The 25616-nt window shown below is 45.5% G+C and overlaps 1 protein-coding gene across 1 annotated transcript in view; it reads right to left on the bottom strand.

Moving 5' to 3' along the window:
* Nucleotides 1-25616, bottom strand: part of LOC135914792 (decapping and exoribonuclease protein-like) — a 295029-nt gene that overhangs the window by 87813 nt on the left and 181600 nt on the right. The window lies entirely within an intron of this gene.

The raw sequence follows: 25616 nt of genomic DNA, 5'->3' as shown, positions 1-25616 counted from the left end.
GCTGCAGTCACCATAGGATGGTGAGATCTCGAATTAGCCTATACTTGAGGAGGGAACGGAAGAAACTAGTACATAGGAAGCCGATGAATGGGTTACCGATTAGAGCGAAAATAGAGGAATTCCGGATCAAGCTACAGAACAGGTATTAGGCATTAACACAGGAAGAGGACCTCAGTGTTGAAGCAATGAACGACAATTTTATGCGCATCATCAATAGAAGTTGGTGGTAACTCCGTTAGACAGGATACCAGTAAGATATCACAGGAGACGAAAGATCTCATCAAGAACCGCCAATATATGAAAGCCTCTAACCCTACAGCTAGAATAGAACTGGCAGAGCTTTTCGAGTTAATCAACAAGCGTAAGACAGCTCACATAAAGAAGTTTAATATTGATAGAATTGAACATGCTGTCAGGAACGGAGGAAGCCTAAAACCAGTGAAGAAGAAACTAGGAATTGGCAAGAATCAGATGTATGCGTTAAGAGACAAAGCCGGCAATATCATTACTAGTATGGATGAGATAGGTAAAGTAGCTGAAGAGTTCTATATAGATTTGTACAGTACCAGTGGCACCGGCAACGCTAATGGAAGAGAGAATAGTCTAGAGGAGTTTGACATCCCAAAATTAACGGCGGAAGAAGTAAAGAAAGCCTTGTGAGCTATGCAAAGGGGGAAGGCAGCTGGGGAGGATCAGGTAACAGCAGAGTTGCTGAAGGATGGTGCGCAGATTGTTCTAGAAAAACTGGCCACCCTGTATACGCAATGCCTCATGACCTCGAGCGTACTAGAATCTTCGAAAAACGCCAACATAATCTTAATCCATAAAAAGGGGAGGCCAATGACTTGAAAAATTATAGACCGATCAGCTTACTGTCCGTTGTCTACAAAGTATTTACTAAGGTAATCGCAAATAGAACCAGGAACACGTTAGACTTCTGTCAACCAAAGGACCAGACAGGATTTCGTAAAGGCTACTCAACAATAGACCATATTCACACTATCAATAAGGTGATAGAGAAATGTGCGGGATATAACCAACCCTTATATATATCTTTCATTGATTACGAGAAAGCGTTTGATCAAGTCGAAACCTCAGCAGTCATGCAGGCATTACGGAATCAGGGTGTAGACGAGCCGTATGTAAAAATTCTTAAATATATCTATAGCGGCTCCACAGCGACCGTAGTCCTCCATAAAGAAAGCAACAAAATCCCAATAAATAAGGGCGTCAGGCAGGGAGATAAGATTTCTCCAATGCTATTCACAGCCCGCTTACAGGAGGTATTCAGATGCCTGTATTGGGAAGAATTCTGGATAAGAGTTATTGGAGAATATCTTAGTAACGCGATTTGCTGATGATATTGCCTTGCTTAGTAACTCAGGCGACCAACTGCAATGCATGCTCACTGACCCTGAGAGGCAAAGCAGAAGGGTGGGTCTAAAAATTAATCTGCAGAAAACTAAAGTAATGTTTCGCAATCTCGGAAGAGAACAGCAGTTTACGTTTGGTAGTCAGGCACTGGAAGTGGTAAGGGAATACATCTACTTAGGGCAGGTAGTGACCGCGGATCCGCATCATGAGATTGAAATAATCAGAAGAAGAAGAATGGGCTGTATTGCGTTTGACAGGCATTCTCGGATCATGAACCGAAGCTTTCCATTATCCTGGCGTCTTACAGCTGCGTCTTACCACTACTCACCTTCGGAGCAGAAACCTAGCTGGAGGCTCACGAAAAGGGTTCTACTTAAATTGAGGACGACGCAACGAGCTATGGAAAGAAGAATGATGGGAATAACGTTACGGGGGGGGGGGGGATAAGAAGAGAGCAGATTAAGTGAGGGAACAAACACGAGTTAATGACAGCTTAGTTGAAATCAAGAAAAAGAAATGGGCATGGGCAGTGCTTGTAATGAGGAGGGAAGATAACCAGTGGTCATTCAGGGTTACGGACTGGATTACAAGAGAATGGAAGCGTAGCAGGGGGCGGCAGAGTTTGGTGGACGGATTAGATTAAGAAGTTTGCAGGGACAACATGGCCCCAATTAGCACATGACCAGGGTAGTTGGAGAAGTATGGGAGAGGTCTTTCCCTGCAGTGGGCGTAGCCAGGCTGCTTAAGATGATGATGAATTAAGGTAGAGTTAATTGCAACACTCGAACCTTCAACCTTTGTGGAAGTCTAACCCACGAGCGTTGGTATTATTTAGGATAAACTTAATTAATGCGCAGGTAATTAGGGTCGAATTATTTGGGGCAATCGAATCCCCCACCTTTGGTGGGAGAAAATTAGTAATAGGAAATACAGCTGAATGAGAATGACAAGTATTTTAATTAATGCCTCGCTACCGTCCAGGCTTTCGCCTTTATCCTCTTTAGCGTATGCTAAACTCACTGTCTTAGTCCTAGCGTTCATCGAAATGTGAAAACCGGGCTGATAAAATGGTAGATATGTATTTTTATCCTTGTGAATTATTACAAACCCAGAAATGGCTATGTGAAAAAAGTGAAAAAGTGAGCGCGGTAAGCTTTAGGTAAGCACATAAGTGAGACTCACAATGTCATATCAACGTTACTTTTTATTTATACAATTGATAAAGCTTTATTGGAAAAGTGATTGGCATCCAGCCAGACACATGTATGAAAATATCCATTGCAATATTGAGCTGTATAGATATAGGTTAAACGTGGATATTAAGGAAATATAAAGAACTTGTATAAATATTCTTGAAAATTCAACTTGAATAAAGGAAATGTAATTAGGCAAGGATGTTAACACTCAGAAAAGGACTAGCAGTCACAGTGCCATAATTTATTCAAAAGATTAAAACTGATTAGTAGGAGGTGATAATATCACAGGCTATTGGATGACCAAAGGGCTATGGCCTGCATGCCAGCACCTGTTTCTGGAGCTACGAGATTCAAGATAGCAAGCCAGTACTTTCGAGCTATTTTTGTATATGTATACTAAAAGAAAATACACACAAACAGAAACACGGGATGGAATGTTCATCTTGATAGGCAACTTGCTCAGGCAGCTTCTCACACCACGAAAGTGCCGAAAACATAATGCTGCTAGGGTCTTCGAGATAAGCATTGTAAGTGAGATATATCTCTGACACTTGAAGAGGTGCGCTAGCAACGAAGCGATACAAACATGTCTGAAAATAAACTAGCAAAATGTTGCCCTCAGGAGATTTCTATAACTGCTCTGCAAGGCGAACAAACGCACCAGAAGCAGTAGTCAGCAGCACTGCTCTAAATTTCGCTACGCAAATGAACAGTTCTGCCTAGTATATACGTATGTGGGCCATGGTCAACTGCAGAAAAGTACAAAAAAACACACTAATAAAGCTCACCTCATGCTGCTCGCGCACGGTGAATTCCCCTGCATTTGCGTCGAGGCACGTGCTGGTTTGATACCCTTGGCAACGTGAAGATTGCGTGCCCAAGCTTGTTTTTTCTTTATAATCTGTCCATATATATCAGTAAGTTAAAGAGAGAGAGAGACAAAACGGGAGGACAAACAGGGAGGTTAGCCAATGTAAGTACGAGCTGGCTACCCATTTAAGTATCACATATTTATAAGGGCGTACTAATTGATATAACTGAAAAAGAAAGCGCTTATATATGAGCAAAAGAAATGACGTAACCGAAGCCAAATGTTTCGGCTTTTGACGCGCGGTGTCCAGCAGTGCGTGCAGAGGTCGTACAAAATCGCGATTGATAACCACGTTAGAAGAAATAAATGCGGTCAGAACTGAAATTCTGTGATTTAATACTTCAACTTGAATCTCATCAAAAAGAACAAATAGATATTTTGCGATTCCGGAACACATTCTTCCTCTCATAGGATTTCGAATATGCACATGGGAGAAACAAAGTAAATGCCCGGCCACAGTGCTGGAGAAGACAACACCGCTATTTCTCCTTTCCCAGGATCTCAGTTTTAGGCATTACAGACACTTTGCTTGTATTTCTGCAGTATGGTACGTTCATCTAGTCACAACGGACAATGCACGATCAATGCGCGGAAGCTTTGGATGTGCAAGAGAAGGACAAATCACACACAATCGGCGTCATTTCGATGACCCTTGACCAGCATGTGCTAGTGGAACATATTGTTAGGGCGCAACCAAGAGTGGCGCGAGTGAGAAGAAGACGACTTGACGTGTATAGGTGGATTCGGTATCGACAGCCATATTGATTATGCATCGTTGCCTTTCTTGTGAATACTTTAAATGCATCTTGATATGTAACTTCTGCAACGTAACCGATTGGTGACCAATAGAGGTGCGGGCTACCCACGATAAACAACAACGGAGCCCCGCAGTGGTCGTCACCTCGGACTTAACAACGTGACGGACGAAACAGGACCCAACATGGCTAGGCCCACATCAACGGCTACAACCTGACGGTTGTGCTGGCTCAGCCGCGGGATCCACGAACGTTCTGTGGCACCGACCACCTCGACGTGGTAGATTGGATCGACACGTATGAGTGTGTAAGTGCTCACAACAAATCGGATCCGATGATTATGTTGGCTAACTTGGTCTTCCGCCTACAAGGCACCGCGACGGTGCGGTATAACAACCACCAGGAAGAGCTTAATGACTGGGACATATGAAAACTGAAGTTGAGGGACTGGTTGGGCCGTGCCGCCGGTCGGAAGAGCACCGCTAAGAAAGAACTAGCGACTCGTGCCCAGACGTTCACAAAATCATACATCTCTGTCATCCAGGACGTGCTGGCTCTGTGCCCTAATGCCGACAGCGATATGGCTGAGTCAGACAAGGATGGGGCGTGTACTGAAGGGCATTGCTGACGACTCTTTCCACCTGCTCATGTGCAAAAATTGTGAAACGGTACATGACATCATAAAAGAGTGTCAACGCTTTGAGAAAGCCAAGAGCCGCCGCATTACAACGCCGTTCGCACGTCTGCCTAACAGAGCTGCGACAGACCAGGAGTGCAGCGATCATCATAATCAGATGACCTAACATGGATAATGCGGCGAGAACTTGAAGCCGTGGCTACTGCAGTGCTTTTTTCTCGCTGCAGTGAGCCGAACAATTTGCCTACAGCATCATTTGTGCAGGAAATAGTCCGCGAATAACTCGCTAATGTTGTAGTTCATTGTATATGTGCTGTTGCCGTTTCACAGCTGTCTCATGCTGCAGGTCAATCGACTGGTCCGTGGTATCCTTCACGCTACCGAAATCTAGCCGAGTGGTGAACCGCAGACGATCAACAAATCTGTTTTGCCTGCCGGCGTATCGGTCACGCTGCTCGCCATTGTAAATACCGTACTGTCTCCTCCCCTCTGCGACTGCCGTTCACCTGTTATTGCCCCGAACAGAGCGAGCGTCGTTATCAGCCTCCATCGGCTCCACAACAGCTTAACAATGGCGCTCGTGGTCCTTGGAACAGTCACTTGCCGTCACTCCGACGTCACCAGTCCCGTTCACTACCGGCTCATCCACCATCGTCCCTATCGTCGCAGGCTCGTCGCCCACCGTTCCCAATACAGTCCCTACGCCCGTCTCCGGCAAACTAAGTGATATAGCTCTCGGATATGACGCTGAATTAACGGCTCGACCACAAAGCTCTGATCACTTTGCCGAGCAAACTTAACTGAATGGACGTTTTAGTCGATGACGTCACTGTGCCAGCGCTCATGGACACTGGCGCGCACGTATCCGTGATGAGTGCCCGATCGCGCCGACGCCTGAACAAAGTTCTCACACCCGCTGCATCATTCAACCTGCGCGTCACCGATGAAGGAAAGCCTACCCTGCTTGGTGAGTGCACCGCTCGCACTGGCATCGCGGGGCGCCTGAGGAATGTTTTCTTTGCAGTTTTGGAACAATGGCCTTACGACGTTACACTCTGTTTAGACTTTTTATCATCCCATTCAGCCCTCTTTTACAGCGCGTCTAGTGTCATTCAGTTTTAACTACCTCACGGCTGCTACAGCTCACCGGTTACACAACCACGGTTATGCTCTCAGGAAGACATCCCCTTGTCGCCTCAAGCCACTACGTACGTCACTCTACTGCCGTCTTCATCTGTTCCTGAATACGTCTGTGTACCATGTCCTACCAATGACATACTGCTTGAAAGAAATTTGGCCGTTCCCCATACCGGTGCTCACTGTTACAGTCAATCAGACTTCGCTCCCTCTCCTTAATTTTAAGTGCTGGACTCAAGTTCTTCTCCGAAGCACATCTTTGGCCTATATCTCGCCTGTAAACGATTGTCAGATATCGTCTCTCGACACCGACATTCCATCTTCTTCTACCGGAACCTCCCATTCACCGACTCACACAGACGAACTTAGCAAGATGATTGCACCTGATCTTCGGTACAAGCTGCTGACCTCCACCGTCTCTTGGAAACTAACTGCGATATTTTTTACCTTGACGGCCGCCCTTTAGCCCATACACCGGAACCCATCGTATTTACATCGGAGACGCCAATCCGCTACGCCGCCGGTCGTACCGTGTTTCACATGCTGAACGACAAGTCATACAACGGGAAGTCAATAAGATGTTTACTAAAGGCGTTATCGAGCCATGTTACAGTCCCCGGGCGTCCCCTGTTGTCCTTGTCGTGAAGAAGGACGGTTGTTGGCACTTTTGTGTGCTTTACAGGCACCTCAACAAAGTCACACGCAAGGATGTCTACCCCTTACCGCGTAATGATAACGTCTTGGACTGCTTGCACGGAGCCAAGTCCTTTTCATCGATAGACCTCCCATCAGGCTACCGGCAAATCTCGGTAGATGATATGGACCGTGAGAAAAATGCCATCATAAGACCTTACGGTCTCTACCAGTTGAAGGTTATGCCATTCGGCCTTCGTAATTCCCTGGCAACCTCCTAAAGAATGATGCACTCCTTAGTTTGTGGCTAGAAATAGTCCACTTTTATGTGTTATCTAGACGACGTCACAGCTTTTTCACCAACTTTCACGAGTGATCTAACGCGTTTATCGGCTATTATTGGTTTTCCGACGCGCCGGCCTGCAATTGAACTCATACAAGAGCCAGTTTGGACATCAAGTTACCGTTATTGGCCATCTCGTCAGTGCCGCTGGCATTCAACCCCACCCTGACAAGATTCGCGCTGTCCAGAACTTTCGTGTTCCGTCTTCCGCCGCAGATGTAAGAAGCTTTGCTGGGCAATGCTAGTGTTTACGTTGTTTTATCAAGAATTTCACCGAAACTGTGTGAGCGAAAATCAGCACAGCCGACTCTTTAGGGGGAACGTGTTAGGCCGCTCATCTCTCGAACATGCAGAATGGGCCGTGTAGGGCTACATGATTGTTTTGTATATACTTTCGCAGTGCCACGAGTAGCCCATGTGTTTCATGAATAGGGAGGCGTCCACTCCCCAGCGCGTCCGGGCAGCAACTGTTTCTGTTTTTGAGGGGTCGGACGGCCCGCGAGGTGTCGGAAGGCACGCGCCGAGGGGGGCATGCGGAGAACGGATTCGGAGAACGTGCTCTTACGCGCACTGGGTTGGCATTCCGTAGATGGTCATAATAGGTCCACGCAGACAAGCTTCGAGTGGGACGGCTGTACGCGTTGTTGTGGTGCCTGCTCCCGAGTCACCTGCTGGTTAGAGACGCCGCCGAGGTTTAGAAGGGCCTAGCAAGTTGATCACGTGTTGCGCGTACGGAGCGGGGGTCCACTCACCTACGCATCCGGGCGGCACCCACGTGCCCGCGAGGTGTCGAGTAACAACTTGCAGTGCGCGCCGTAGATAGAGGCGCGGTGCGCATGCGGAGATTGCGTTCGGAGAACGTCGTCTTAATTAAGAACACCGAGTCCGGATGCCGCCAACGGTCATTATTTTTCCGCGCGGAAAAATCTTGAGTGGGGACTGTGGTACGCGGTGTTGAGACACCAGCGCCCCTGCTGGCTAGAAGCGCCGCTGAGGTTCTAGATGACCTCAATAAATCGTGCGTGCCTGGCGTGTTTGCTGAGGCCGTCACTGACCGCGTGAAAATAGGAGAGGGAAGCGAAGTTGTGGGAAGAAGGAAAACAGCGTTGTTTTCCAACGCAATTACTTTTGAGAGTAAGGTCATCCCTTTGGGTTGTGGCTTAAGCAGACTTTCAACTCTCATTGGCAACTGCTTCTGCGGATGGGCTGATCCTACCGCCCTTTTTCTTTGTCTCTTTCACCGATAACAATCAAGACGAGGTGCTTGTTCCTCAGTCTAGGCTGTAATCACAAAACCTGATAGACCAGTAAGACTCCGTACGATGCAACGCATGTCTGAGCCGTAACCGCTCAGTGGTAGAACAGTGAGACTCGGTTGGTCGTATGTAGTGACAGTTGTCGTAGGCTTTAACTTAAGAAAAAGTAGAAAAGTAAGGCGCTGATTACTTGTGTGTTTTGGATCAGTGTTCTTTTTCATTTGACTGTGTAAATATTTTCGTAGCAATATATCTTCAAGTTTTGTTAGTTCCAACCTGCCTCCTGCTTCATCAACGCCGATAATCACCTTGAAGAGACTTTGGTCGACTTCAAGGAGAAAAGAACAAACTTCACTATGCCTATATTGACAGCTATATTGATATATATGGTTATTGCTATATTGATTAAATAAAGACACATACACAGAACTTCTTGGTTGTTATAGTCTTTATTTTGTCTCATTGGTAACCAAAGTGACCATAGCTTTGTGGTCGCTGTGGTACAGTGCGATCGGTTGTGCTGCTATGCTATACAAGTTATTGCCAAAGGTTGAATCTATACACGACCGGTGACGCGCGTTCGGCACATTGACGTCCGTGTAGCACTCAATAGACAGTTTTAGTTACACGTACGCAGAGATTTCACGCATGCAAACGTGAAAGCTGTACGTGCCATACGCGCCCTGCACTTGAAACGTTTTTAGCTACACGTACGCTACGCACGCTAAAAGCTAAAGTCACTTAATAGCTTTAAAGTAGAGAAAGGCTTTGATCCAGCCGACGACGCCAGCGATAGGCTGATCGGTGACATGTGACCTCGCTCCGCCCTTTCGCCGCCATGAAAGTTCCTGCGCGCCGGGCGAAGTACGCGCGTTTCGCCTGTGGTGCTGCGCACACTGCTGTGATAATTTCGTTCCGGGAGGGCCGAAATGCCTTGTTGCTGTGCGGTTGGGTGCCGATACCGGATGAAGGATGGCAAGAAGTTATTTTGCATTCCGCGCGGCAACTAGAACCTAACCACAAGAAAAGTATGCTTGCACAGAATTGGACGGAAGGACTGAACCGTCGGTAACTGCACGACTATGCGAGGAAAGTAACGTAGAGCAATACGAAGGTGCGAGAGAAAGTGTACACGTGTGTGTGTAGAGCTGCGATAGTATTTCATTCGCGCGCATGAATGTTGACGGCCGATGTTGGTGGAGATTATTAATTTTAGTGCATTATGAGCCCGTTGATTTAGCAAGTGCAGTATGACCTTGCATGCAAGCAAATAGTGGGTAGAAGTGCATTAACCCGCTGACAGATATCCGCATTGTTCTATGTGCGATAAATAATCACAAATTTCAGCAGCGAATTCTACTTCTACACTTTCCTGTGTTCGTGCGCGCGTTGTTAACTACGCTTTACAATATGTCAAAAAAGTCATTTCCAACATTGAATATCCTAATCGTATTTTGTGCATTGCATATGTGAATAAATATGTTCCTAAGTGCCTGCATTACTCTGCTTTTAAAAACAGATACTGTATAGCCACTGCTACTGGCCATGAAATAATAAAGTATAATACAATATATCAAAGTACATTACATACACCTGCGAGCTCGTTCCTTCCAAGTTTCTCTTACACACGAAGGTGTTTCAGTAATCGTCGATGCCATTTTACTGATGGAAAACACACAACTGCAAATTTACATAAGAAAAACGCCAGAAGCGAAACACGGATCGCTAGCAAAACACAGTGCAGTAATAGCTAGGTAAATCCACGGGCGTTTCCTACAAGGGCCCTCTCATTCTTACGGGTCTTTAGCGGTGCACGGAGGCGAAAAGGCATAAACACAACAATGCGCGTCATGATTCAAGTTTACCTGGCGACGTCGCATGGTTCACGAGTAGTGTCAACCGCATTCACACACGCGCACACACTACGCTCGATGTCGGTGTGCAGCGAGATTAGATCGCGCTGGCAGCCCGAACACGACAGAGGAAACTCGCTGAGACGATCCATATACCACCGCTTCAGAATGTCACGACAGCTGCACTGGCTCGTAGCACTGAACTACAAAACACAACAGTCGTCGTGTAATTGCTACACGACAGACACACTCAGCGGCAAGAAGACTGTTGATGCACTCGTTTCCACAAACACACAGGATGTTGTTTAGTTGCCATGAGGGTCGCACGTTTAAGCTACGTTTTGTCGAAAGATTTTCGGTCGAAGCGACTGTCAGCCTTCTTTTTACACCAATTATTCGTTCAAAGTAACCGCTATGTGTACGCATCACATTACAAGTAAAGGAATTAACAGTGCAAACGAGATTAAGCGCAAGCAATCACCAAGGCTCGCGCGGTGATTGAGCGCAAGCGAACGAAAGGTAAACATGCGGAATCGAGGCGATCAAGCCCTCATTCGCTCTCTTGAGCGTTTTTTCGTTCAGCGCTCATTTTAAATTAAAGGACTAGATTTAGCAGTTCGGGCCCTTCTTTCGTTTTTCACTACAGGCAGGCACTAGTAGCGTTGTATTTCCGCGCGTGTGCAGATATTTTTTCCCTTCAAGATTGCCGCGGCGCCGCGGTTTAGCTTGGACGCAGTGTGCTACAGGAACTTCCTAGGTGGCGCGCGCGGTAGATGTCTCTACGTTATAATAGAGGCGCTATACTACGGTTGGATGGATGGACGTTATGAGCGTCCCCTTTGGAACGGAGCGGTGGGTTGCGCCACCGAGCTCTTGCTATTATACTGCCTATTGTCCTACCTAGGTAAACAATAAAAAAAGAAGAACACTGTGAACTCCCAAACCCAAAATTTCTGATCCCCTAGTGCAAACTGTGGTTTTGTACGTCTCCGTCTTTTGTCGTTTCCTTACTTTTCTTCCACCAAACCTCTAATTGCCTCTTACTAATGCCTATTGCGGGCATGTTTGCTTTACCACTGCTCCCGCTGAACCCAAGGGCTTCAAGGAGGCCAGTCGTGCCTAAATCGACCCCTGGGTAGACGTCTTCACATTCGAATAAAACATGCTCCATAGTTTCCCTAGCTTTACCGCAGCAAGCACATGCTTCTTTTTCCTTCTTATGTCTCGCTTTATAGATGTGTGTTCTAAGGCATCCCGATCTCGCTTCGAAAAGTAATGAGCTTCCAATTCAGTTAACTTTAATTGTTGCTTTCCTGATTTTTTTATTTCCTCTTAAGTACTTACTCATGGCAGGTTTCTTTTCCATTGCCACCACCCATGAGATAATTTCAGCCTCTCTGACTTTCCGATTGACCTACTTTGTTGCTGCGTTGCCCACCATACAGGCCACATAATTGCTGGTAAGCTTCCTAGTTCTTTTCCTCCACTGTGAATCAATGTTTTTCCTGTACAGATGCCTGAACACTCTCCCAGCCCATTTACTTTCTTCCATATTCCTCAGTCGTTCTTGATACTCAATTTTACTGCGAGCTTCTCTCACTTCAGAACTAGTCCAGTCCATATCACCCTGCACAGCTTCATTTGTAGTCTTCCCGTGAGCGCCCAATGCGAGGCGACCCACTGGCCTTTGGTTCCCGTCGAGTCCTGATTGTACCCCTGATTTAAAGCAAACAATCGCATTTCCAAGAGTAAGTCCTGGAACCATTACACCTTTCCACATAGTTCGGAGGACCTCGTACCTGTTGTATTCCCATAGCGCTCTGAGCTTCATTATGGCTGCCGTTTCTCTTCCCCTTCACTGTTATTGTTTTTTTTTCTGTGTTTCCATATATCTATTGCCTTCGTTTATCCATATACCAAGACATTATTATTCTGTTGCCCGAGGTATTTCCTGGACCTGTATCTGTTTTCATTGAATACCATAACCCCTGATTTTCTAACACTAAATTTCAAACCTAAATTGTTGCCTTCCTGCGAACAGATATTAGCCAGACGTTACAAATCACTTTGCTTGTTAGCTAGCAACAACAATGTCGTCCGCATAAAATAAACCGGACAGCTGCTGCTCTATTACTGTACCCGCCTGTTTGCATGAGAGATTAAACGCGATATTACTTCCTTCTAGCGCCCTCTCCATCCTCACCATGTACATCATAAACAGCAGCGGGGATAAAGGGCACCTCTGCCTCAGTCCCTTGTTGATATGAACTTTCTCCTCGCTCCTCATCCATTCCGATTCAACGCAAGCGGTATTTTCTAGGTAAATCTCTCTCAAAAGCTGCAGAAAATCGCCACCTGAGCCTTCCCCTTCCAGAATATCCTACAAGATGTTGCGGTCTACGTCGTCATAAGCTCCTGTAATGTCTAAAACGCCGCATATAACGGTCTGCTTTCTACCTTTGATATTTGAATAGACTGAGTAAGTTGTCATCTAAACGCCTACCTATTCTGAAGCCATTCTGAAGTTCTCCCAAAATGCCATTATTCTCTGCCCTTCCTTGAAGCTTTAATTTGATTGCCTGTATTGCTACCCTGTATATTACCGATGTAATGGTCAACGCTCTATACGAGTGAATTCTATCTTTCTCCCCCTTACCTTAATAAATTAAATTCATTTTATTTATCACCAACCGTCTGGTATTCGTCTATCTTTTAAAGTTTTTTCCACTGCTTTCACCAGAGCTTCCTTGCTTTTCGGTCCTAGTTCATCAATCAGCCTAACGGGAACTTCGTCTAGCCCCGTGGCTGAGCACCTAGGAATTTTTTCTTCCGCTTTCTTCCAGTTTAAATTTGTCAGCACCAGCTCCTTTTCCACTTGGATCTCGTTCATGCTCCTTTTTTCTTCAAGTACAACCTCGCCATTGGCTTGGAAAGTTTCGGCTGTTATTTTTGGGATGTAATTTATTGCCGCTTCTCCTTCCAGTCTGTTTTCATCTTCGTCTGGATATGTTGTATTGTTGTTGGCTTCCTGCCTAACAGTTTTATGTGGTTCCAAAATATTCTAGGTACGGCCTTCTGTTTCTCACGTAATTCTGACAAGCAACGTTCACTTTCCCCTTTTAATTTTGCTTGCACCAGTATTTGATCCATAGACTTTTTCTCCCGGCATATTGCCCATTTACTGGTTACTTCATCCTGGGGCAACTGCGCCTTCTTTGCCTGCCTGTGCTCTCGAGATGCTTTTTGTCGTTCGGCGATCGGTTCTCGTATCTCCCTGTTCCACCAGCTTTTCGGTTTCTCTCTTCCTTTCCAACGAACATGTTGTTTTTCTTTCCGTATTTCTGTCATTACATTTAGAAGCTCACCATATTCCCAATCTTTGCTTGGCCATTTGCCAAGATCTTCCTCGACTCTAGTGACTATATTTGCTATTTGTTCAGCGTTCAAATTCGGACTGGCCATTTTGCGCTCCTTGTTGTCTTTGCCAACTACATATCCCATTTTCAAAATGATGCGTTTATGGTCCCTCCCTGCTGCTATGCCTTTCCTCATCAATGACCATTTCTCTCAACTCATCATTAATTCCTTCTGTCATTAAACAGTAATCAATGGTCGATTGCCGGTTCCCCACTTTCCACGTGACCTGCCCTTCACATTCAGGCACTGTATTCACGGTAACGAGGTTATGTTGCTCAGAAAGGTCTAGCATTGACTTCCCGTTGTTGTCGGTATAGTCATCTATATCTTGTATGTGGGTATTATTCATGTCACCTAATAGGGCAATTTCCGCATCATTCCCGAAACCCTTAATATCAGCGCTTATGCATTCCACTAACTCTTTATTCTTCTCTGTGCAATTTTTTTCCGGTTCACAAATACGTAACGCCAAGCCAAGTTTCTTTCCCACTCATTGTACCTGATAACCAAAGATGCTCTTGACATTTAGAATTTACTATTTTCAATTTGGCTCCCTGATGGATGAGCATTCCGACTCCCCCTCCCTTTCTTTCCGACTTAGTTCTGTTGCACCCTTCTCAAATATAATTCTCAATAATTGGCGGCTCTTCTGAGTCTCTAAGGTGTATTTCTGTAAGCGTATACACCGCTATTTGTTCTTTATGTAACTGCTCCTCAATCTCTGCCTACTTTTCCTTTATTCTGCCGCCCTGCATATTTATGTAGCCTATTGCATGGCAAGCTCTTTTTCTTGCTTTCCTCCTTTTTCTGTTATCGACGGCGATGCTCTTCTGATGTTCTCCTAGGGGAGCTTCTTCATTACTATCTACTCTGACCTCCTGAGCGCCCGAGGGCCCTCTAAGCAAGTAACAGCGCGACCACCAAGCCGCCAGCCACTTCTCGTGCCAGCCTGTAATTGAAGTGGATATCGTCTCGTTTGAAGCCACCACACCTTCTAACTTGCCTGTTTACTTCGACAACCTCGAAGCCTTTCTCTTGGCTCATTTTCCATATCGCCTCATTAGCAGCCACTACGGCGCTTTGTACGTGACTGTCACGTACCGGCAGCTCCGGCACCATGCACACAACGATCTGCACCTGAGGCGATGGCTCACGTAAGTCGTCCACCCCCTTCGCCAAGCGCTGGGCTAGTCTTGTCCCTTTCCAGTTTAGGATGTCATTTGGGCCACCTGCTACTATGACAAGGTGGCGCACGTGGGCATTTTCCGCGAGCCTTTCTTTTGCTCGCTCCATGACAGAACCCAGTGTCCGCCCTGGAAATGTCCCTACCGTCACTATTTTATCACCTTTCACCCTCTCCACAATTGCTTCTGAGCACCTAGCCAGGTTTGAGTCGCCAGCGATAATGACTGTTTCACTCTCTCCTACCTCGCCCTCTTTTCCTTTGTCCTTTTCCGCGTGATTCAGACTCGACAAGGGGGATTGTTCCCTGGGCTCCTGCTTTTACCGCGCGGCGGCCCCAAGGTAGGTGCCGCTCTTTCCAGCTAACTCTTAATCACGCTGCATGCATTCCACGTATTTCGCTGACCCTCCCTCGTCTGTCGCGTTGGGGGTCTGCATTCCAGTGTCACGCACATTCTCGTTCACAATGGCGGCCCTGTTCAGCATTTCCTCGGCTGCTTCAAGTCTTTTTTCAACTACCTTCCGTGCATCACGCTCCCTGTTTAGCTTATTTTTGAGCTCTTGCACCTCTTCGAGAAGCTCTTCCTGGAAAGCCTTCATTTTCTGCAGCCTAGTATCGACATCACATTGTGTGCCGGTCGATTCGATGCCCTCTCAATTCTGATGCGTCTAATCGTCTGCCTTGAGTTTCCCCCTGCGCTCTGCTTGCTTTCCCGTCTTTCTCGCCATGTATTTCACGGCTTTTTGCAAATACTACAATACTATAAAAATGCTACTACTGATACAGATACTGTAACACTATAATACTATATCAATGCAGAGCGCGTGCCTTTTAGGAAACACCGATACGCACAGGATCCAAATCCTCAATATGTCGCAAAGCAACTCTTACCACTGTTTCAAAAGCAATGAATGCCGCGGAGACCGAAGGTATGACACGCTCTCAGACGCGCTCAACCACGCGACCACGCTCTCACTTTCCTGCAAAAAACACGCACAGTAAAACCACTAATAGCTATTTCTCCTGCCACTTCCAAGCTACAATTTAAAGACTATAAACGCTCAACGTCCCACCCGGCTGCACGTGTTGGAGCACGTGGCACGAAAGGACGTTCTAACCATCCTGCAAAACCAAATGTACACGAAGCACACCCGCGCACCCAAAATACGAGAGACAAAAAAGGAAAGAAAAAGAAAACCACCCAATTACTATTTAAAGGCAAAAAATCAGCAAATAAACAACAGAAGCAAGCTCAAAGCATGCACAAAAACTTATGATTTCGTCGCCGCCACGAAGCCCCGAAAAGCACGTCTATTCGCCACAAGATCCAAACAAACATACTAAAAGTGACCATGTATCGCCATCTATCGCTACGTATAAACACTGCTGTAGCCATTGACATCCAAGACAAATCAAAGGCAAGCCATTCGAGTTGTATTGGCGCGCAAAACACGTGAAAGTGTGTTCTTGTGCCAATCGGAGCTTCGCAATGCCTAGAAGTGCTACCCCTAATGTTGACATCGAAAGGGTTGCACTCCCTTACGTCTCACAACAAATCCGAGTCGTTTTTAGAAAAACGAAGGCGCGCAGCTACCCTGTCGTAGTGTTTGGCTGCCATCTTTCAATGATGCTTTCGCTTGTTCGAGATTTCGCGAGACCGCCACACGAAGCTCTCTACGTGCGCAAGGAACCCATGTAAACTTAGGAGTCTCACGTACATCCGTGAGACCCACGCAGACCCTTTGCGTTCTGCGTAGGCGCACTGCTCACACGTAAGAGCCCTACGTACGCAAAGCCCTTTACGTACGTGAAAGTAAAACTGTCTAATTCCAAACAATTAAAACAGGAAGGATACAGTCCAGCTGCCGGCGGGGCGCGATAGGTCGACGTTAAAGTCGACGATTGGTGGGTGCACCATTGAGCTTTAATATACTTTTCCACCATCAAAGTGAGCGAAGGAGCGCCACCATCCCACTCTTTATATATGGCCATGAAGGTCATGCATTATAACATGGTCAATAAGACGATAACATTCAGAGCCCCCGCCGCGACTGATAACGTCACGCGGAAACAGTTGGAGTACATATTTTTTTCCATTCTACATGGCTCTTGCCCACATACACATTCTTCATCAGAACCTAGCCATATGCAGCTTCACTGTAAAAAAAAGAGACTAAACAGATTTATACAAAAATGCTAGAATGAAAAACAGCAGGAGCTTGACGTGGGCAAGCTAGTGTAAGTTACTAGAAGAAAAACAGCACAAAAGGGGCGAGGACAAGAAATATGCACATCCCACGCACTGTGGGAATCGAAGTAAGCAAAGCTTTCCGCGCTGGATGCTTTGACTGACAATAATTAGCGGTGATGTTGACGGCTAAAGCTTAATTTCTTCAGCGTTTAGGCTAACACAAAAGTGGTGAGTTGATGTTAAACGTTACCTTGCGTGCACCACTGCTGTTAGTCTGCGTACTACATAGAACACACAGGGAGAGGGGTTTGCTTGAGGCGTTGTTGTGCGCCATATTTTCTAACATCTGAGTGAGTTGAGCGTTATTTCCTCACATGGCACACCGCATTGTGGCAGAGGTATCCAACTTGAGTTAGATTATGGGGCTGTACGGGCCAAAACCACACTCGGATCATGAGGCAAGGCGTAGTGGAGGACTCCGGATTAAGTTTGACACCGTGATGTTCTTTAACGTGTCCCAAAATCTATGTGCATATGCGTTTTCTATTTCGTTGCCGTCGATGTGCGGCTGCCCCGATTGGGATCAAATCCACGACCTCTACCAATGCCATAGCCGCAAAGTTAACGCGGTGGGCGCAGAAGTGATGATTTGACGGTGGACGACTTCCGTAATTTCTCATGGACCCTGCGGCGCACTTTATTTGATGGGGCTCTGCTTATGCACGCCCTGCGTAATTTGTCCGCTTGACATTAGAATGGCGCTAATATTTCAAAAATAGCAGCAACGCACTGTGCGATAACTTGAACTTAAACTTATCCTGTTTCCCTGCAACCATTGTAATATATAGTAGCGGGGTTTCCTTGCCTTCTCACGTCACCTCCCCCCTCTCTAGCATGGGAACTGCCTCGTTCTCTCTCTCTCTCCTTCTCCTCTTCTCATCTCTGCAACTTGAAGGGGTGTACGGTAGCGCGATTAAGAGCGCGATTGTCCCGTTTTTTTTTTACATCGCGCTACCGTACACTGCTTCAAGATGCCTTACCAACAAGCCCACATTGCTACCCTCGTCATCTCTACACTTCTATCTGCGTTCCCTCTGACCTCGCACGTTCGTAGAATGGGAAGCACCGCAGTTTCTGCAATGCTTCTGAGGAGAGTCACGGATAATTACAGCTGTCAAGCAGCTAATGTGGCGACGGCCAGAAAGCTCCAGAGGACATTGTGCACATTCTACGTGGTGGGAGGAAAACGAGTTTCTCCCGTCGCCTTTCATCTCTTACTGGCGCCTGTCATATATATATATATATATATATATATATATACACACACACACACTCTGAACGTCCGCCCGACGTGGGGTGAGCGACAGCAGCTGCCACAGGAGCAGTGGGAAAGTCGAAGGAAGAGGCAAAGAAAGCTTCGCTTTAAAAGGAAGACGGGTACAACGTCATTTATACCTGTCAGCTTTTGGTCCTCGTCTCGATCTCTTGCGCTGTTTTTCATAAAGTAGAATGAAAAGCATGCATAGCACACCTGAGTAACTCAACCAGACTGCATGACTATCTGCCACCACCTCGTTTCAAAGGGGGTGCCAATAAGTCATCATCATCATCGAGCGCAGAACGAGCCCACGAAGAGTCAAGGGCGACTAGGGGCTAACAGCTTTGCCGTAAAAGTCACTCCGGTGCAGAAGAAATTTAAAGTGTTGCAAGAAAACAAGCGAACCTCAGCCGAAGAGGCCACGCAATAATTCAAGAAAAAATAGAAAAATGACGGTAAAGTAAGGGCTGCGTTTTGAAAGCCTATACTTTTTGAGAATAATTAAAGCTGTTATTTTTTTAGTGTCACAGTTGCAAGAGCAAGTATACCATTTATTCAACGCACTGTTCACTTAGGCAAGACATTTGCGAAGTAAATTTTTTATGACACTTGTATGCTGCGCTTTATTTATTACAAGTTAAAATATTCAGAGGACTGGAGGGCCTTATCACGTACATTCCGACTTGGCTCTATTATGTTTCTGCATATAACAAGATGGCCGCCACCCACTCAGCCAGGCTTCATCCCTTAGCAAAGGCACGTATAGGAAGCCTCCGCGCCAAGAAATTTTCTTTTAATCTCTTTGGCCGAGACATCGACGCGTTCAAACAGGGCTTCCGGTTCCCACGGTATTGTGCAACAGCTTTGTTTCTTCGTTCTCGTCGTTACAATAACATCGCACAGCACAATGCTTGTGTTTGCCTTTTCCTTACACTATTCCCTACGCCGGCTCATAAAACGCTGACGTCTCCGTAGTCCCGCACAGGTCTCAGCGCTGGCTGGCCCGACTCAACGGCGTTTGGGTCGGGCCAACCGGATCATGCTGGTCAGCCTACCCCATGCAGTCGGGCTCACTCTGCCCAACTTGACGCTCATTCATTCCGACTGGTTAGCGTTTACATGAACTCGACAGGTCGATTCCAACGTGACAATCAGAATCGACCACCTTATGTCGAGTCTGTGGCCATATCACGCTGTCACTCTGATAGCGCCCAGACTGTTAACACGTGACGTCTACGTCACCCCTTTCCAAGTGTACATATATCGCTCCCTCGCATGAATAACGGGCTTTCGTTACCGGACCGCCGGCCGGCCTACATGGTGGCAGCGGAGCCCAGTTGAGATGTCGACGACACCGCCCCCGCCTACGACGCTGCCAGTTCTATCGACTCTACTACCGACGCCGAAACTCCTGGATACGTCAGACGACGCCTGGCTTGGTTGGAGAACATGGAAGAGTGAGTTCGAACTGTTTGCCATTGCTACTCAATTGGCCAAGCAGCCAACCGATGTGCAGGCAGCAACTTTTCTCGTGAGTATAGGCGAAGAAGGCAGGAAAGCATTCAGCACTTTCAAGTTTGACGCGGACGAGGGCCGAAATGACGTCAAAGTTTTGATTAGGAAATTCGAGGACTACTATAAGCCAGCAAACAATTTAACCCTCCATGAATTTCGCTTTAGTTCAAGGGACCAGAAAGAAGGCGAACCATTTAATGATTCAGTTTCAGTTTATTATTCGTTCATAAGAACTTGTTACAAAATATGGTATACATACAAGGGTCCCAAAGTCAGAGACTGCACCGGGACCCTTGGTTTAGAAGTTATACAAAAAATAAATAAAAATAAAGCGGAATACAGAGCAGAGAAAGAAATCATGAAATAAGCAAAATATAACCAAGAAACTCAGTGACGACACACATAAAAAACAAAAGGAAAGATGCACAATCAATGGTAATTCCACAGCTTCTAAATAGCAAAATAACAATGTAGGAAATTAATCAGACAGCAAATAATTCTTGAGTTCACATTTGAAAGAGTACAAGGTAGTTGACAACTTAATGGAATATGGAAGACTGTTCCAAAGTTTAAGTGCGCAAAAGGACGAAGCCATCTTTCCGTAATTAGTATGACATAAAGGCAACAAGAAATTTCCTTGTGCTGCAAACCTTGTGTTATTGGGATTAAAAAGGAGATCAGAACTAACAAAGTTGTAAGAAACTTGTTGATTTAGTAATTTGAAAAATAATATCGCTAAATGATAGTTAAACAAATCAGTAACTTGAAGAATGCGGTTTGTAAGCAGTTGTGAAGAGGCGTTAGAAAAAAAATGGCTTCGCGTTATTATGCGGACAGCCTGATTTTGAATGTGCTGAATAGAGGAAAGATGACAATGATAAGTATTACCCCAAGAAGCGATACCATAAATGATATGGCTATGAATGAAAGCGAAGTATAACGATAATAATGCTTCTTTGGAAAAAAATGCACGTGATTTGAGTAGTGCTCTAATGCCAAATGCTGTTTTTTGTTTGATGTGTGCAATGTGGTTAGTAAACTTAAGGTGGGGATCTAATTTGATGCCGAGGAAAGAAACACAAGTGGAGGCAGGAATGTCATGACCATTCAGAGTTATGGACGGAGAGCAAGGTAAATGCCTCTGTGATGACTTAAATACCATGAATTGCGTTTTCGTAGGGTTTATAACTAGAAAGTTGGCATTACACCATTCAGTAATTCTTGACAGATCACTGTTTAATTTCATTGTTAGCGAAAGTAATGATTTATCCGAGAGGGCAACAGTCGTATCGTCGGCGTATAATATAGGTAGGGTATAATTAAGGCAGTCAGGTAAATCATTTATATAAATGGTAAATAATAGTGGACCTAAAATCGAGCCCTGAGGCACTCCTTGGTTAATAATTTTGCGTTCAGCGAAAGCCCCGCCTGCGTACACTGTTAATTCACGATTAAACAGATAACTTTTTAATAAATTAAGAGCTGGACCAGAAATGCCAACAGACTCCAGTTTAGTAAATAAAACTTTGTGGTTTATTGTATCAAACGCTTTAGTAAAGTCTAGAAAGGCCGAGCCAACAAAGTATCCGAGATCAAGTGAATGTCGAATATAATCAGTTAATGCTAGCAAAGCCAAGTTAGTTGAGCCTCCTGAACGAGAACCGAACTGACAGGGTTTCAGCAAGCTAAATTTGTTAAGGTAAATGTTAATACGACGATGTATTAATTTTTCTACAACTTTACTAATTGAAGGTAAAATACATATGGGACGATAGTTCGCGACTTGAGCTTTGTCACCCTTTTTATGAACAGGAATGACTTTAGCTTTTTTTAGACTACTAGGGAATATACCTGACTTGAACATAAGGTTAATTAAGTTACTGAGAGCATCTGAAATAGTCGGAGCAACAAGCTTTAAATGAAATGCGGAAATTCCATCAAAACCAGGACTTGTGTTCTTTAAGTTGAAAATCTCAGTAAGGACTTCTTCATACGTTACAGGAAACAAAAAGAAAGATTTATCGCATCGGCTAGTATGATAAACAGAAGGAACATGGGTAGTATTATAAATTTCATAAAAGTGATTACTGAACGCACGAGCAATGCTAGGCGGGTCAGTGATAGTCACATTATTGTAGATTACTTTTTCAATGGAACTGCCGGAACGTGGTACATTTAGAAACTCGTTGATAAGTTGCCATTGTTTTTTTGGATGAAACTTATTTTTCATGAATTCATTTTCGTAATATTGTCTTTTAGATTTCTTCAATAAATTACTCAACATGTTGCAATATTTCTTATAGCGTAATGCTAAATTCACATTGAAAGGCTGTTTTTTAGTCTTCCTATACATGTTTTCTTTTTTCCTCATGCTCACAAGTAGCCCATTAGTGATCCAAGGATTACGCGGAAATTTAAATTTCTTTTTGCACTTAACAGTGACAGTGTTAGCATGAACCGCTTTTAAAACTAAAGAGGAAAATAACTGAAGCGCTTCTTCTGGATTTAGTTTGGTAGCAATAACTGTCCAGTCAATTTTGTCAATTGCATCAACAAAATTTATGATATCAAGACGAGACGTAAGATAACAGGGATCTGACCTAGGAGGGTTAGATTTGAATGTGACGAATACAGGGTAATGATCTGATATGTCTATGTCAATTACACCAGACTCTGGTGAAGGCGAAATATTAGTGAGGGCATGGTCTAAGAGGGAGCTGCTTCCTTGAGTGGAAATCCTGGTGGCCGAAGTTATTAATTGCTCAAGCCCAAAGCCAGAAAGACAGTCCGAATAAGCGCATACAGTACTATTGTCGACATCGAGCAAGTTAATATTTATATCACCTGCAATTAGGACAGGCTTGTTTTCACTAGTAATTGTTTGAAGAACTAAGCTGAGATGACGAAGGAAATCAGGTATGGAAGAAGATGGAGAACAGTAAATACAGCCAATAATAATTCCGCCACAATAATTTGGAAAAGACAAGGCATCGGTTTCGATCCAAACAGTTTCGCAGTGAAATAGATCTATGGAAAGGTCCAGTCTACGTTTATATTTAATGTGGGGTGCGACGAAAATCGCGCTACCACCATGTTGATATGCAACACGGTTACAATACTCAGCCTGATAGGCACGGAACCCATATAAATTGCTATCAGCCGGGCCAAGCCATGTCTCAGTTATGCAGATGAATGAAAAAGTGTGGGAAAGAGAGTCAATGAATGAAGATATGTTATCATGATTCTTACGCAAACTTCGTGCATTGAAGTGAAGCAATGAGCAACCAACAGATTTAAGCAGTGACGTAGCTTCAGAAGGTGAAAACAAAGACATGTTTGAGGGAATGATTGGATGCCTAACACACAGACTAATCGCAAATCAGGTTAAGTGATGACGCTGAGGTCAGACTCAGAGCTTATGAAGAACACTTTGCTATTTTCAGCCTTCCGTGCTTTAATCTGACAGTTGTCTGTCCAAAGGAGCTGCCACTTATGCTGCTTCTTTAGAGCAAGAGCTCGGCTGAACAGACGTTTGTTCTCAAATGTGAGATGCTCATTGACATATATAGGGCTATCATTATTACCAGAGAGCCCAATCATGGAGGTTCTCAGGCGCGCCTTACGAGCCTTACGAACGAAGTCATTCTTCTTGACACGGGAGCAAAATCGAACGATTAAATTTTTATGGGGTGATTTGCTAGCCACCCGATGAACTGTGTCGATGTCCGCCACATCAATTTGACAGTCAATTGTCTCAGCGACAGTGCTCAAAATGGCGGAGCAATCCTCTCCTTGCGTTGACGGGATACCTTTAATTTCAATATTGTTCAGCCTGCTGTACTGTTCCATTGATGCAATTCTTTTTGTCAGGGATTCATTTTGTGCTGTCAAAGCCTTGTTTGTAGCGGACAGTCCATCAAACGTAGTCCTCATTTCTTCATACTGCTGACTGATAAAGCGTACACTATCAGTAAGTTCAGAAATATTGCCATGGCCCTGCTCTTCAAGTTTTTGTACAATGCTTGCAGCGATCTCTTCAACAACAGAATCCAGTTTGCCCTCAAGCAAGGATTCGAGCCGCTCAATCTTTTTGCATAGCTCATTGGTTGATCGAATTGAAAATTCTAGCCAAGAACTGTGAATTTGGACTTCTAGAAGACCGCATGCTACGCAGCCGTATCGTTCTAGGCGTCCGAGACAAACGTTTACAGCAGAAACTGTTAGCGGAAAGCCCTTCTTACCAAAAAAACGGTAGAAATTTGCCGCATTGAAGAGCAAGGAAAGCAGCACTTCCAAGAGATAAGCGGAGCAACGGGCGGAGAGCACACTACGATAGTGAACTCGGTTGCGACAGAAAGGAAGCTGTGCAGTAGGTGCGGCTACCAGATGCATCTTGGTGGAAATTGTCCAGCGAGAGGAAAGAATTGCAGGAAGTGCGGCGCACAGAACCACTTTTCCCAGGTTTGCAAATCAATCGGTGCCACGCATAACGCCAGCCGTCAAGGAAAAAAGCTGCGAGAGGTACGGGCCGAGACAGACGATTTTTTTCTTGCGGGGCTAGCGATAAACTCGCTTGAATTTGATAAATGGACAGCAGCAGTTTACATGGAAGGCCAACTTTCACGTGCAAACTGGACACAGGAGCAAACTGTTGCGTTATCTCTAAAAACGAGCTGGAAAGATTGCCTGCTAAGCCAAAGGAAGCCTGCAAGGTGACTCTAACAGCGTTCTTCGGTCACAGGACTACGGCACAAGCAAGAATCAAGCTTCTGCTTTGCGCTAACAACAAAAAATGCGAAGAACAATTTTTCGTCGTCGAGCACGACGTTCCAGTCACGCTCAGCGGGGCAGTCGCCGAACGCCTGGGGTTTATACCGCATACAGAAAGTCGCCAGTGAAGAACTATATCCCCCAGCCCAACCTTTCGCAGATGTTTTCAGTGGGCTAGGACAACTGAAAGGCGTGGAGTACTCGATGAAGCTGAAACCCGGCAGCGCGGGAACCGTCGTGCCTGTTAGGAGGGTCCCCGTCGCCCTGCAAGACAAAGTTCTGGCAGAACTGCAGCGCATGGAGCAGCAGGGCGTCATTACTAAGGTAAATGAACCAACCGAATGGTCTAGCCACATGGTGACCGTGGTGAAAAAAGAAAGTGTGTATTTGCCTCGATCCAACCGCCCTGAACAAACAGTTGCTTCGAGAAAATTACCCCATGCCAACTTTAGAAGACATAGTTCCGCGGCTGTCCGGGGCAAGATTTTTTTCTACGCTTGATGCAGCATCGGGATTTTGGCAGATTAAGCTAACGGAAGAAAGTTCAAAAATCTGCACTATGAGTACGCCATACGGGCGCTATCGATTCCTCCGAATGCCCTTTGGAATATCGTCAGCCCCAGAAATTATTCAAGCTGCAATGCAACGTTTGTTAGACGGTTTACCCGGTGTCGCAGTTGTAATGGATGATATACTAGTCTGGGGCAAGACAAAACATGAGCATGACTGCAACCTGACACTCGTACTGACGCGCTGCCGTGAGCACAATCTGCGACTTAACCTCAAAAAATGCACCTTCCTTCAGGCGGAGGTGCGCTACTCGGGACACATCCTCACTACGGAAGGCCTGCGCATCGACCCGGAGCGTTGTTCCAGACATTCTGGAAATACCCGAGCTTAAGACCAGTAAGCAACTGCAAATTTTTCTCGGCACAATGAACTATGTACAGCGTTTCATTCCCAACATGTCTGTCTTGACGGAACCGCTAAGAGAACTACTGCGAAAAGATAACGCATGGGTCTGGACAGAAAAACAACAGGCCAGTTTTGAAGCACTGCGCCAGGCACTGATAACGGCGCCGATTCTTATCTACTTCGACCCGAAGAAGGCAGTCACGCTTTCTGTTGATGCTAGCCAATCGGGCGTAGGAGCTGTTTTGATGCGAG

The sequence above is a fragment of the Dermacentor albipictus genome, chromosome 5 (genome assembly GCF_038994185.2).
Source record: "Dermacentor albipictus isolate Rhodes 1998 colony chromosome 5, USDA_Dalb.pri_finalv2, whole genome shotgun sequence".
NCBI classification, from domain to species: Eukaryota; Metazoa; Arthropoda; class Arachnida; order Ixodida; family Ixodidae; genus Dermacentor; species Dermacentor albipictus.
This window is presented reverse-complemented; position numbering and strand designations above follow the sequence as displayed.